We start from the raw sequence: 14,107 nt of genomic DNA on the forward strand, positions 1-14,107 counted from the left end.
ATGGTCGAGAATGACTCCTCTATGTCCTGACTGCTTATGATACAACCTAATCGCTCGACCTGAAAATCAAAACAACGGTGATAATATTCTCCCAATTTGATCATTGAGAGTGAATTGGTTGAAAATTTTAGCATGAGATATGATGATGAGACATTGTCTGATTCTATAACTCGACATTTCATATCTCCTATCGAGCCTCAACAAATCAATTACGATTATCAGCCTAGAGATGCATATTTCAGATGTGTTGTGGTAACTGCTTGTTAAAAAAATTATTTTCAACACTTTGCATTATTCTATTACAATTTATTATTCATGTGTTTGATAAGTTTTTTATTTTTATTTTATATTAGAGAGATAAGGCATCAATTTTAAGGAATTTGTTTAGAGGACTCTCTGTTGACGATCAACCGTGTGAAGCGTTAGCCAAAGTTGTTAAAAATACTATTCAGACTGGTGAGTTACTGTATGAAATGTCCTTCAGAAGACCCGATCATCATGCAAGGTCTTCAAACAGAAGGCAATGACTAAGAAATGATGATATAGACCATGAACCATCATTCTAGACTCCTGACTGGCGACAAAGCACCAGTACACAATCTCCCACGACTCTTTCTTGGCCTCGCACCTCACATGGCACATGTTTTTTTTATTATCTAACTACTTTGTTTAAATTCACATTCATGTTCTTATTCAACAATATATTTATTTCACCTTTAGTGGATGATCCTTCGCATGGTACGACTACACAGTTGCCCATAACTCTTGCTTGGTCTTCCACTTCACATGGTACATTTTTTTAATATCAACGCAATTTCTTTATATTATCGAAGTATATTTTATATTCACCTCCACGTTTTCAACATCATATTTTTATTAACTTTTAGGAGAGGTTACTTCGCATGGAGATTCTGTATTTCGAACTCCACATGCTTCCTACAAAACACGAGTATTCAACATTGATGTAAAAGTGTCTTCCAACGCTGGAGTGAATGTTAATGAAGAAGAAGAAGAAGTAGAAGAAGAAGAAGTTGAAGCTCCACAGTTGGTGCGTAAAAGCAAACGAATCCCAAAGCCACATGATTGTGGGACTGGACATCGTTTGGGTAGGAAAAAAATTAAAATATTTGAATGTATAAGTTATGTATATTGAATACAAGTAAATCTATTTGTTTTGAGTTTCAAAATTTTGATTTGTTTTTTCACTAATGACATTAGATTGTGTTGATATAATAAATAAGACAAATATGTGATAAATATGTAACGTCCGCAAAACCAAACCTACGTAAACGACATGCATACAAATTATTTGAATTGTTTAATTGTTTTATTTAATTTATTTTAAATGCTTGCATGATGTTTATTTAACGATTAAATGTATGATTGTATGATTAAATGATTATATAACATGACTTCATGAAATTAAAAGATTTTACCCGAATATTCGATAATAAGCAGGGGAAAGGAGACCGAGACGACCAAGACTAGAATAAATATTTTTCAATAAATATTTACAATGTTTCTTAATATGATTAAAAATGATTTAACATTTCTAAAAATGTTAGAGTTCGAATTATTTTAAGAGTCAAGCTCGATTTTACCCGGGAATCCGGTTTTGGGCAAACAACGGACTTTTAAAATATCAAATTCATTATTTATGAAAATTAATTTTTATAAACTTTTATGTTTCAATTAAATTAGAGTTATTGGACCCAATTTAATTATTTTAAGTAGTCCCAATTGCTCCTATACTTGGAGGCCCAAAACTAAAGCTCATTATAATGATAATTAAATTATAAATAGAACTTTTAGGCTTTCGTAACACCATAATTCAACCTCCTATCAGTCGAAATACACACACCAGAACACACATTATTTTTGAAATTTACAAGGAAGAAAATCTAGGAGTCTTCGTCGCCCGTTCGTCCTTCCCCGCCGACGATCACGTATTCGAGCGTTTTAAACGCAAATGCACGTTTTTCTAAACTCTTTTAAACATCATACAAGTCATAATATGCATGTTTTAATTGTTTATGCATGAAAAATACGTTTCTACGATTGGTTCGTCGTTTTGTCAAATATTTTCAAAGTTTCAACGTTTATGCAGAGGGACCCCGTGTACGGGACAAGGCCTTAGAGGGACCCCGACGATCGTATTTTCATGGTGGAGCCTAGTGCCCACTCCCATGGGCCAAATGGAGCTGAAGACTGATCAGTCGACCAAAGGATAAAAGCTAGTCACTTTCAAGGATCAAACTTCACCCAAATGATAAAGGATTGAAAGCTTTACGATTAAATGTTTTTACGATTTATTTATGCTTAAATTATTTTAAATGATTTATTTATGTTTAAAAGCTATTTTAAATAAAAATATGATTTTAAATGCATGAGATTGTATATATATTAATTGCTATTAATGTTTAGAACATGCTTAAGTAATTAGACTCACTAGGTTTGTATGATGCAGGATTTGATGATATTCTGGGAGGCGCTGATGATTGAGTGGATCGAGTGCTGCAGTACACTCATGAATGACCTTTATTTTCCACACTAGCTTGATAGATAAAATATTTGAAAGATTTATGTTAATGACTTTATTAGGGATTTTTATGCTTTATTTTATTGTTAGTTGATCTTTTTAAAGGTCGACGTAAGATTTTTGGTTGTTGACGATTTAGATATTTATTTTATGCAATTGAAGTTTAAATGTTAAGTTATTTTGGTCAATGAAAATGTTAATTTAGTTTGAATGGTGATTTTAGAAGTTTACGTTTTTTTTTAAAAAAAAGTCGAGTTCGTTTCAAAATATATATTTGTTGATGCACAATCTATAATTAGGGAACATTGGTGATACTATGAAAGAAAAAGAAAGAACGAGGTGACTTTACACAACATAAAACACATAGATACCTAAAAATCTATTAGCCAAAGAAACAATGACATACAATCAAATAAAAACAAACAAATTGTTCGATTAACATATAAGAATTAGTAAGATACATAGAAAAACATACACTTATAATTGTAACACATTGAATTTTCTAGCGTTCTTTTAAACCTGCAACTAATGAACACGTAAAAACTTAAATAAAAGATTATATTTTCATGATTAAAATTAAAAGATAAATAAATTACCTTTACATGTTGTGATATGCTTTCTCGCTGGATGCGTTTCCTTTCTCGTGTTGAAGGCCGGTCCATCTCATATCTGATTCTTGTAGTTCAGACTCTCCCATTTCTCCGTGTTTGACGCCTATTGGGGTTGTGTCACAATTCAAATGTTGGTTCATCCCAATATTCCTCATCGGCAATTGAGAGAAATCTTCCCTCGTACGTGTCTACGTATTCATTCATTTGAAACCAAAGTTGTACAAGTTGTGTAACATCTAATCCATACCATTTGGCAGTACATATTGCATGTGAACACAAAATTCCAAAAATAGTCCATTTTCCGCATGAGCATTCATTAAGATTGAGTGTCACAGCCTGTACACATTCACACCGACCTTGTCTTCCCCCCCATAACAACATATGCCAATTGGTCTCTAACCTCCGTACGAGCAACAACGTGTTCATTAGATCTCGAAAACCATTTCTCATACAGTTGAAAGGCGTAATCAGGCCAAGGCTGATTGCTCTGAGTCATACACTGAATTTGTGTGATACGATCGATGAAATATTGCACGCAACGATTGAATGTCAAATGAACTAACACTGATACAGGAAGTCGACGAGCACCCTTTAGAACCAAATTAAGACACTCAGACATGTTGGTCGTCATAACTCCACGTCACCATCCCCATTGTGAGCAAGAGTCCACTTGTGTTTATCGATTTGAGAGAGATAAACAAAAGCTCTCGATTCGAGATTTTTAATTTCATCAATGATGTCATCAAATTTACGTATTTGATGTTGTATTCCTGCTTTCCAACATAGATCCTTTAGGTGCACATTTTTGAAATGTGTATTGAAATTAGAACATACGTGTCTAAGACAAAAACGATGTACGCCACGTGGATGTATAAAATTGTGTATCTCATCAACAACATTCATGATGCCACGATGTCTATCGGAAATAAGACACACACCTGTGGATCCTTGAACCACATGCTTGCATAGAAGTTCCAAAAATCATTTCCTCATCAATGGCAAATGCTAAGGGTCACATTTGGTTGTTTGCATCTATACCCATAGCTATAAGCATCTTGTGCTTATAATTCGTGTACAAATGAGTACCATTAACACTAATTATTTTTCGACAATGTCGAAACCCTCTATACATGGTCGGAAGGCCCAAACACGTAGTTTAACACCTTCAATTCAGAATTGTATGTAGGTAAATGGTTCCACTCTACAATAGTACCTGGATTTGTACTTCACAAGGGCACCCATGTATCTAGGAAAAAGACGTACTGAACTCTCCCATGTACCATATATATTTTCCACCGCCTGCTTTAAACTGTACCATGCCTTACCATATGAGATTTTATAATTATATCAATCTTTGAAAATTTGGCTAACATATTTAATCAAGGATCACACCAAACAATACCCACAAGTGTTTTTGCAATCATATTTTTGTCCAAGTTATGGTGGTCTAACCCCACCTGGCTAGACATACATGTATGTGGACCCCATATTTCGCGATCTTGAAACCCCAACTACAATTGATATTTGAATATTTATTTTTACAATGAACTTTCCACAAAGTCTTTGTACTCTCCAAAACTTGATATTCACGTCGAGCAACTCTAACCAAAAAGTCCTTAACTGCTGCTATCAAATGCTTTTTATCTTTAAAAAACATGTTCGTGCAAAGTTCTCCTCTATCTGCGTTGTAATAACTCAAATTTGATGCAGATGGAATTCTAATAGAATCAGGGCATTGCTCATCATATATTGTACTAAAAAATTGAGGTACGTCATATAAGGATAGACCGACAGGCGGGACAGATAATGGTAATGCATTGGGTCGGTGTTCAAGATTTGAAATGACTTCAGAAGGATATGCATGCATATGATCACCAATGTCGGTATGAGATGGATCAATATCAGCAAATGTGGAATTTTTTCTTCATGCTCATCTTCATCTGTTTCACTTTCAGTTGTATCAGGTTCAGTAAATATTTTGGTGGCGTCAAGGTGAACATCTAATGACAACTCGCGTGATCTTTGTTCATCAGGTACGACAAGCGTCATTACATGACTCGATCCACTAGCATGTGCAATCAGTGAACAATCGAAACATGCATGATTTGTGTCAACCGAGTACCATCCTCTTGCACCAGAATCTCATCCTCGTGTGGAAATCGACCAGCTAACATTTTCTTCTATGGTGCCCGTAATATACCGATCCTATCTCCCAGTCCAATCATCCGAATTAAACTGATTTTCATCTATTGGTTTGAAAAAATCAGCAGTGGAAGTACCAGCTTTATCATTAAATCCATCGAATTGAACCATTCAGTTATAAACATAATGTATGATTAAAACACCTCAGCATGTACATTATGCTCGATGAAATCCGTTTCAATATACAATTCCATACACCGTATTTCGTTACTAGAATCCATCATAAAATGTAATTTTTTATCATCATTGATGTCAAGATGCACTTCTACACAATGTGACTTGTTCATGTAAGAATATATTTTGTTGACAATTTTAAGTTAAAATTTGAACTTTCATTATTTGTCAGCTGTACATTATTTCCTTCAATTCATGAAAATTAATAGATCTTGGTATTCATGTTGCCCTCAACGCAGTGATACTATATTTTACATTGTGATGTCCTATAATAACATAACTACCTACAAATAAAAGCACGGCACACTGTCTATTTCTGTATTAAAAAAAAAATTCAACTCGTCACACAAAATAAAAAAGGTGATAATAAAATTTTAATTACAATTGAATAACAAAATGTGGAATATCATAAAATAATACACTCTAAAATTAATTTACACATGCTTTGATTTTTATTAGGATTTATTGTAACGTCCCGAAAATTTGAAGATCCACGTGAACCACATGTATACAAATTATCAAATTTCTTATATATTTTAATTAATTTTAATCGAGAGGAACGAAGAATGATACATTTTAAAATTTAAATCCATAGGAATGAAGAATGATAAAAGAGGACAAATGATATATAAGCAAATTTCCATGTCAAAACACGTCATTTAACATGGCGTAATTTGTACTGATCGGTGATACATCACATCACTCTAGCACGAGAATTTTAATTAATTTTTTTAATAAAATTTTTAACGTCTTCTTTTGTAAAAGAAAAGAAAGATGCATTCATATGTTCCACATGAATAAGACTATAGTAAACCATCAGTCTTTCACATGTGATAGTTCTTCCATCACAAGCATCCAGCTTTTAATTTTTTTTTTTTTTTAAATTTAAGCCAATTTTTTATTTTTAAATTTAATCAAGCTAAGCCCAATGAATTGGCATGACTTGTTAAAAAAATAAAATTATGCAAGTTGCACCATCTCATTGGGCATGACTTGCATGTTTTTTTTTTTTTGAACAAATTTATGTAAGTTATGCCCACTTTTTTTTTAATTTTATTTTATTAATTTATTAAAATATTTACTGTGAACAGTTAAAAAGCCCCAATTTTTATTTCAATCTGATAAATTTTGATTTTAGCGTCAACCATTTTGTTTATTTTATTAATTTTTTTAAACGTAAATTATATTATATTAACTGGGGAAGCAAAATTATGAAGTGATGTTTTTTTTATCATAATAATAAGAATTTATTTAATAGCTTTGTTTTAAATGCATTTTGTTTAAGAATCCTCCACCTCGATCATTAGAATAAAGGATGGATAAATAAAAAATAAAATTATTTAAGAAATTTTTTGAAAAAAGTTAAGAGTTTCAAAAAATCATTTTGAATTAAGATAATACAAATATATTTTTTATTTTAATTTTAAATTAATTTTTCGACTAGATCAAAGTTTTAGACCAAGGCCCAACATCAAGAATCTAACCGAGGCACTGTGAAAAATATAACAATCAAGAAATTTTGCTATGTGAATTTCTCTGCAAAATGCTTCTCTTCGAATCCCATGTTGAATTAACATATTTCCCTTGTGAAGCATTTTCACCGATTTTATGTTCAAGAGATTGAATTTTGTAGTAGATTTTGTGAAAATGTCCATATATTTCAGATTTTTCCTGTAACCGAAATATTTCTGTTATTGTATTTGATGCAATTTTAATCTTCGATCATAACACATAACTTCAACTTCCATTAAAACGTCAGAGATCCACATGATCTGTGATTTGAAGATAATTACACCAAGTATAGAATACTTAATATAAAGATTAAATACGATGATGGTATATACATATACTAGATTTAAATTATACATATAGTAATGTTTTTATTCGCTCTAACATGCGTTAAATTATAATAAAAATTGCATGAATCAGTTATAATACTGTCACAAAGACAACGTATAATAATAGATAAACCGATCAAATATATGTCAAATTCAACGAAATGCACAATGTAGCGTAGTTTTTAAGTTATCCCTCATATATACATGAGTTTCATGTCGCACATTCGTATTCGATAATCAAACGATGTAAACTATATGGGATGGCCCGGTGCAGTACATATATGATATATACATGTAAAAAATTGAGTTTTATCTGTACAATAAGGGTCCGTTCTCTGTTGAATTTTCTAGGCTTCCTGCTACCGCAGTCTTCCTAAGCAAACAAGTCCAACCCCTAAAAAATAAGAAAAAAACACAAACAAAAAAAAATCATAGACAGAGAAAAAGAACTAATGCAACTACTTCTAATACTATTCAGCAGAACCAGAACTCCCAAGATGGTGTTTCCTTCTTGCGTGCCAAATAAAATCACCAGAAAAAATCCACAACCAGGCAGCAGAACAAGACAAGTGGACACCTTAACTAAGATGTGCCAAGTCAAAAACGTTGGGCAGGTGAAAAGTGTTCGCTGCACCTAACTTCTTTCGCTCCTCAGAGATTCATTGCCGTCGTATTCTTCATCATTGTCATCCTCGCAACCATATGGTGGTGGAGGTGCATTTATGCTTCTGGATTGGCAGTGAGTGTTGGCAAGCATACTAATTTGGCCAAAATGGGATATTTCAATCACAACAGTATCATCATCCTCTGGAAGTGGTTGTTTCCAAGGTTCACCATCAATCCTCATGAATGTGTGATCGGCTGTGCCCTTGTGAAACTCGAAACGAATCCTGTTTGCCTATGATAGGCATGAAGAGATTGATATTTAGCCAAAATATGCGTTGCAACTATATATGCATCACACTCGGAGCATATATTATTCTACAAAAATTAGATTGATTCAAATTTACCTGAGCAAGGCGTGTTCCATGACCATTTGGAGCTAGCAAGACAAGTCCATGCCATGCATCTCGAAAACCAACCACTTCAATAAACCCATCATCAACATATGGTGGAGTTAAGTCCCTCTGTTAAAAATATGAACCATAAGCCTATATGTTATTAGGAACGAGGTTTACATCAAACTATATCTGGATTCAATTTATGTTGTAATACGAAATGGATGATTAAAAATGTGCTGACCGAATGAAGCTTCTTCTTACTAGGACTTCCCCAAGGGTTAAGACCCCCTGAAAAACTTGGCAAGTTAAGGCAGACAATGGACCTGATGCTGTGTACAAATAACAAACTTAGTGAAATTAGCTGAAAGTTTAACAGCATTGCTGGATACAAGGCATTAGAAAGGATATTAAAGTGCTACCTCTGAGGTATGTGAAGATCTAGCCATTCACCTGGATTTTTCATTATTTTGACCTTTGTTAACTGCGCTATGTTTCTGTGAACAGAAGAAAATTATCACACTAGTTATTATCATGAATTTGTATAAAAAATGGCAGGCCAACAGAAGGTAGCATTTTGGTTCGCATGGAATCAAGGCAAATGCATTTGACATTGTAAATCTAAACAACTATGTATGTTATCCTTGAATAGAACATAAGGACAGAAAAAAAAATCAAAGAAGAAGTCGGAAGATTGGTGATGGAACCTTGAAGATGGATGCAAGAGAGATGCACAAAACCATCCTTGTGTACAACCAAGCTTTGCATAAGTACTCTGGGTAAATGAAGAAAAACAAATATAAAACAGAATTACCCAAAAATTAATTATAGGATGAACAAATTTCAGTGGAATACCACATAAAAAGAATCATGAGTTGCAACCAACAGGTTGGGTAAATCAAACTGATGTGATCCATAAAATACCCATCCGAGTTACTACTCTATTCTGACTTCACCATTCTATAAACAGGTTTCCTGTTTTCTATTGGTGTATAAGAATTCCTGTTCACTGCCTAAACTGTCGTTATGTTATGCAAATGCTGCAACATTTTAAGAACATGGAATCTCATGTTCATTCTTTCTTAAAGCATGACAATTAATTTGGTAAAAAAAATCTCCAAAAGAGAGGACAGCATGAAAGCGGGGTTGTCAAGCTTATGTCAAGGAGGAGACACCCTAATAAGAGTTAACATGAGATTTGAAACCCTTAAAACAGAACCTCCGCACTTTCAATTAACATGCCTAATTCTGCAGCCAGTCTTATAAATGCTGTGTTTCTCCATGTTCATACATGCAAGCATTAACTTCCTCCAAATTATTTGCCAATTGTATTGCATAAACAATCACGCCAAAATTGTGAGCAATTTCATTTTTATCATACCAAGAAAAGAAGCTCACCTGATTAACTAATTGATCATCTAACATGGCAAGTGACGAAGAGAAATGCACCTGATTAACTAATTGATTTTTAAATTTCTCAGGGTGTAGCTTTCTCTCGGTGTGAAATGCATAAGAAACTTGAGCATCCATCCCTGCGAGTAAAAATTAAAATGAAGATCCCAAATTAACGGCACAAATTCAGGTCCTCTGGATATGCATACATCAGCAAGAAAACAGAATCTCAGCTATGCCAAATGATGACAGTTTTTAGGCAATATTGCCCCGAACCTAAGGTTAAGAAAAAATGTTTGCATAGTCAGATTTGAAAGAGTTTCACAACATTCTTGAGACTTACCAAAGAGATGGACATAATCACAAAATTAAGACTTAAACGGAGAAAATAAAAGGAACAAAAACTTACCCATGCTAAAATAATTCCAAAATCCACCACGAAATGTAAGGAATCCCTCCTGAAATTTAAATGTGAATATAATTAGAGCACTTCGGATCCCAGGCTAACCCCTTTATAAATTTATAAAATGATTGCGCATAACTTATAATCAAGAAAAATTGATTGTAAACGACATATCAGTTCTTTTCAGGTTCCGGTCACTTTATATAATGGTGGTTAGGAGATGCATAGCAGAAGGCTTTACATCTCACGTTTTACATTGCAAAACTTGTATATTGATGGTATGCATTTCAGGTTGTCCTTGGTAAAATATATTGTTCGCAACCTTAGGGATTGTAAGATGAAAGGGGAGAGATTTATGCAAAATCAAAGAAATAATAAAAGTTAAGTTGAAGCAGAAGAATAATAGCAGCGAAGTCAAGTACCTCATTTAATTCATCTTTTGGGGAGACACGGTGAAAGGCATGCATTGAGTGAGGTAGCTCAAGAGGTGCAATGGGATCACATGAACCTTCTTGGGGAGCTCTCATCCGCATGAGAACATGCCAGCTGAATTTGAATAGAATAGCTCATAAATTATAGTCTATTTTATGTTTATTTAACAAAGAAATGGAACTCTGGTCCTTGAAAGTTTATATAGAATGGCAATGTGATGGCAAAGGAAGACTATAATTTTTCTTGAGCCAATCAATTAGAAGCATAGATTGCTCCATACTCAAAAATACATCCCACACTGCCACGCATCACTCGGCAGCACATCATATGGTCATCTTAAAGAAGTCACTGAAAATTCACAATGGATCGAGCACTGAAGAAGCTTGATGGTCATCAAAGTCCAATCTTTATATGAGATTCATTAAAACCATAAGCTGAAACTCATTAACAATTAAAAATAGATATGTGATAAGTTTTTGGGAATCATCCACTTAGTACACGGATCTGCTCTCAGCACACTGCTCTACTAAATACAAAACATTTCGAAGTACACGCAACTAAGTTGCCAAAGTTCCAAAAAACCTATTAAGCCGTACATAAAAAAAAATGATTCCAATGGCTGGAAATTTTAGGTTTCAATCCACAATGTGTTCTTGAACAGCAGAACCACAATAAGATTCCCCCATTTTCAGAGTAGCACTTCAAAGCTTACCTGTCGGGAACTACTTAAAAAGAAACGATAAAAGTTCATGCTTTACATGCACAATCTTATGCATTCTGACTCCAAACAATTTATATCTCGAGATTGGACACTTACTAGCATAGCATGCAGAATGATCATCGAGCACAGACATTAACAATTACAACAATAAAACACTACAACCATAAAATTAACTTTACACATGAAACGTAACCAAGTTCCTCGACATAGAACAAGGAAACTATATACACATTGAATAGTAAAATAACTGGAAATAGAATCAGAATTTACCTGTCGATTTTCATCTCTTTTGCGTCCTTTACTTGATCCAAGAATAACTTAACAGATTGATAGTTTGTGCCAGGATTTTTCTTCCCCTAAAAAATAGCAAATAAGTTTTAGCACGACCATATTATGCATGTAACAAGCATGTGGATATAATATTTTTCTGATTGTCAAAGTAAAAAATTCTTTTCATACAACCATCAAAGCTGTGTTATGGGCGGAAAAGAAGCAGAGGCAGCAATAATTTTCTGTCACAATTAACTAATATAGAGGAGAATTCAGAGGGAGTTTCTGAGAGGTAAAGGAGTTGCCAGTTGGGGAGGCTCAACAAGAAGAACGAGAAATGCAAGAAAAAGGACAAGTATACAAAATATGAGAACGATAAAAGGCCTCTTCCCGTTCATGTGAACTATTGGCAGCTATTAGATGCAAAAATATCAATACATGATTTAAATGAAAAAAACTACAAGAAAAAGCCACTGGATTGTACGAGGTAATTGGTGCCCTTATGCAATATGCTGAAGCTAAACAAAAGATACCAGTGCTGTGAGTTTAGTTGAGGTACTTGAGCATTCCACACAAGTTATTTTATATAATTTTGTACGTTAAAGAGCTAAGCAATGAATAATGGCCATAATAAGACATTAACTCACCCAACCAAATGAAAATGGAAGATTGTTCCCAGTTCCTAGTGGCATTGTGGCAATTGGTGGTGGTTGTGCTAGCTTAAGATCACAAACTACTCCGAGGAGCCACCCAGCCGTACCATCCCCACCAGCAACCTACAAAGTTAATTATGTATAAACCAATAAATGGCATGTAACATGACCAGATCACATATTTTTGAATGTAATATCGTTATGTATGAACTATTTATTCAATGATAGGAACTTTGACCAAAACTATATCTAAAGAAAAGGAGTTTTACTGAGGTTACAGGTAACAGTGACTTACTATGATTCTTAATCTCGTCAGAATATCGGCCGACAAAGTATCACCATTTTGCTTATGCTTCTCTAAATTGAAGTAGAGCTGGCGCAACACTTCATCAGGTTTCTTTTCTCCCAAATCAAACACCTGAAAATCAGAATCCGGACCTCAATTCTTAAGTAAAGAAATTTCTCTCCATTTCTTTTGGCAGTTCTTCCATGGATTTGAGCAGCAAACCACAGACACATGCAAATGAAATAAACTAACCTGATTTCTGTTGAGAAGAGAACAGAATGTACGTAGAAGTTCACTGCCCAGCTGCCCACCACTTTTCGTGTTAATGAATACGATCACAGGACATGAAGGAACACGACATCCATTTTCCGTTTCTGATTCAGGTAGAAGTATGTAATCCGGAATGTAGTGCTCATACAATATATCTACTTCTTCAGGATTTCCAACAGCACATTCTTGACTGAAATAAAAACTCAAATAAAAATTCAGGTCTAGTTCAGAATAATGAATTCCATAACATTAAAATTATGAAAGCAAACAAGATCTTTCGTCGTTTTCTTTTTCCAAACTACAGAAGATTGAACGAATAATTTGCTCAACACCATGGTATTTGAATGCAATTCTCGCATGCAATCCTGAAAAAATAACACTCACTTTTTAATAAAAAAATTGTGGACCGATTGTTTCAGCTCCTCGGCCTTCATTTGTGCTACCATGGACCTTCTACAAATCTCAGCAGAATTGAAACAAAACCTGCCCACAAAACCCATATTATTTTTCTTTCTGATCACCGATACAAAAATTAAAAAAAATCGAAATGATATAACAAAAAAGAAACGATCTAATAAATTAAAAACCAAATGACCAAAATGCTTCCTTACCCGACAAACGATTCAGATGGGAATCCACCGCCGCAATCAAAATTCAAACGTAAATAATAATTTCCAAAAGATAATCAGTTTCACGGTCAACCGATCAAGGTAGTTACATACGCACTTTCAAAACCAGATATTCAAATCTGACGTGTTTCACGATTTGCTTATGCTGATTAACAATCCTCAGATACAGTGATTTATATAGGATTGTTAGAAAACGCGTGATTGACAGAGATTGGATGAACAGATCTTGTATGGACATGATCGAATTGAATCGTGAGGATTGTGGAAATTAATTGCTCTGATTTGATTGTCAAATGAAGAAAGAATTTGATAGTTCGCGCCTACTTCCTATGTTTTGATCACCCGAGTCTGAGCCCACTTTTGGAATCTCACCGATTTTTTTTTTTTAAAAAAATTAGATCAGTTTATATAATGAAACGGCTACTTTGGGGTTTTTTTAAAAAAATATTATAAATTAATAAAAGCATTTTAAAAATGTGCAAAGCGAGAAGTTTTGTAAGAATAGTATAATCCGTACAATGCAGCATCGGATTCAAAATTTAAAAAAAATAAAAAATAATAATAATCACGAGGTCACGGATTCTACCTTCTGCCACGGATTCACAATCCGTGGCAGTCTGCCACGGATTCTGAATCCGTGACTGCCACAGAATCTGAATCCGTGGCAGAAGGTCCCACCCGTGAACTTC

General features: G+C 33.9%; 1 pseudogene; it reads right to left on the reverse strand.

The window, feature by feature from the left end:
• Positions 1-7,575: 7,575 nt before the first annotated feature.
• LOC142549069 (diacylglycerol kinase 1-like) lies at positions 7,576-13,775 on the reverse strand (annotated as a pseudogene).
• Between the last annotated feature and the right edge of the window lie 332 nt (positions 13,776-14,107).

This window comes from Primulina tabacum, chromosome 6, assembly GCF_025594145.1.
Source record: "Primulina tabacum isolate GXHZ01 chromosome 6, ASM2559414v2, whole genome shotgun sequence".
NCBI lineage: Eukaryota > Viridiplantae > Streptophyta > Magnoliopsida > Lamiales > Gesneriaceae > Primulina > Primulina tabacum.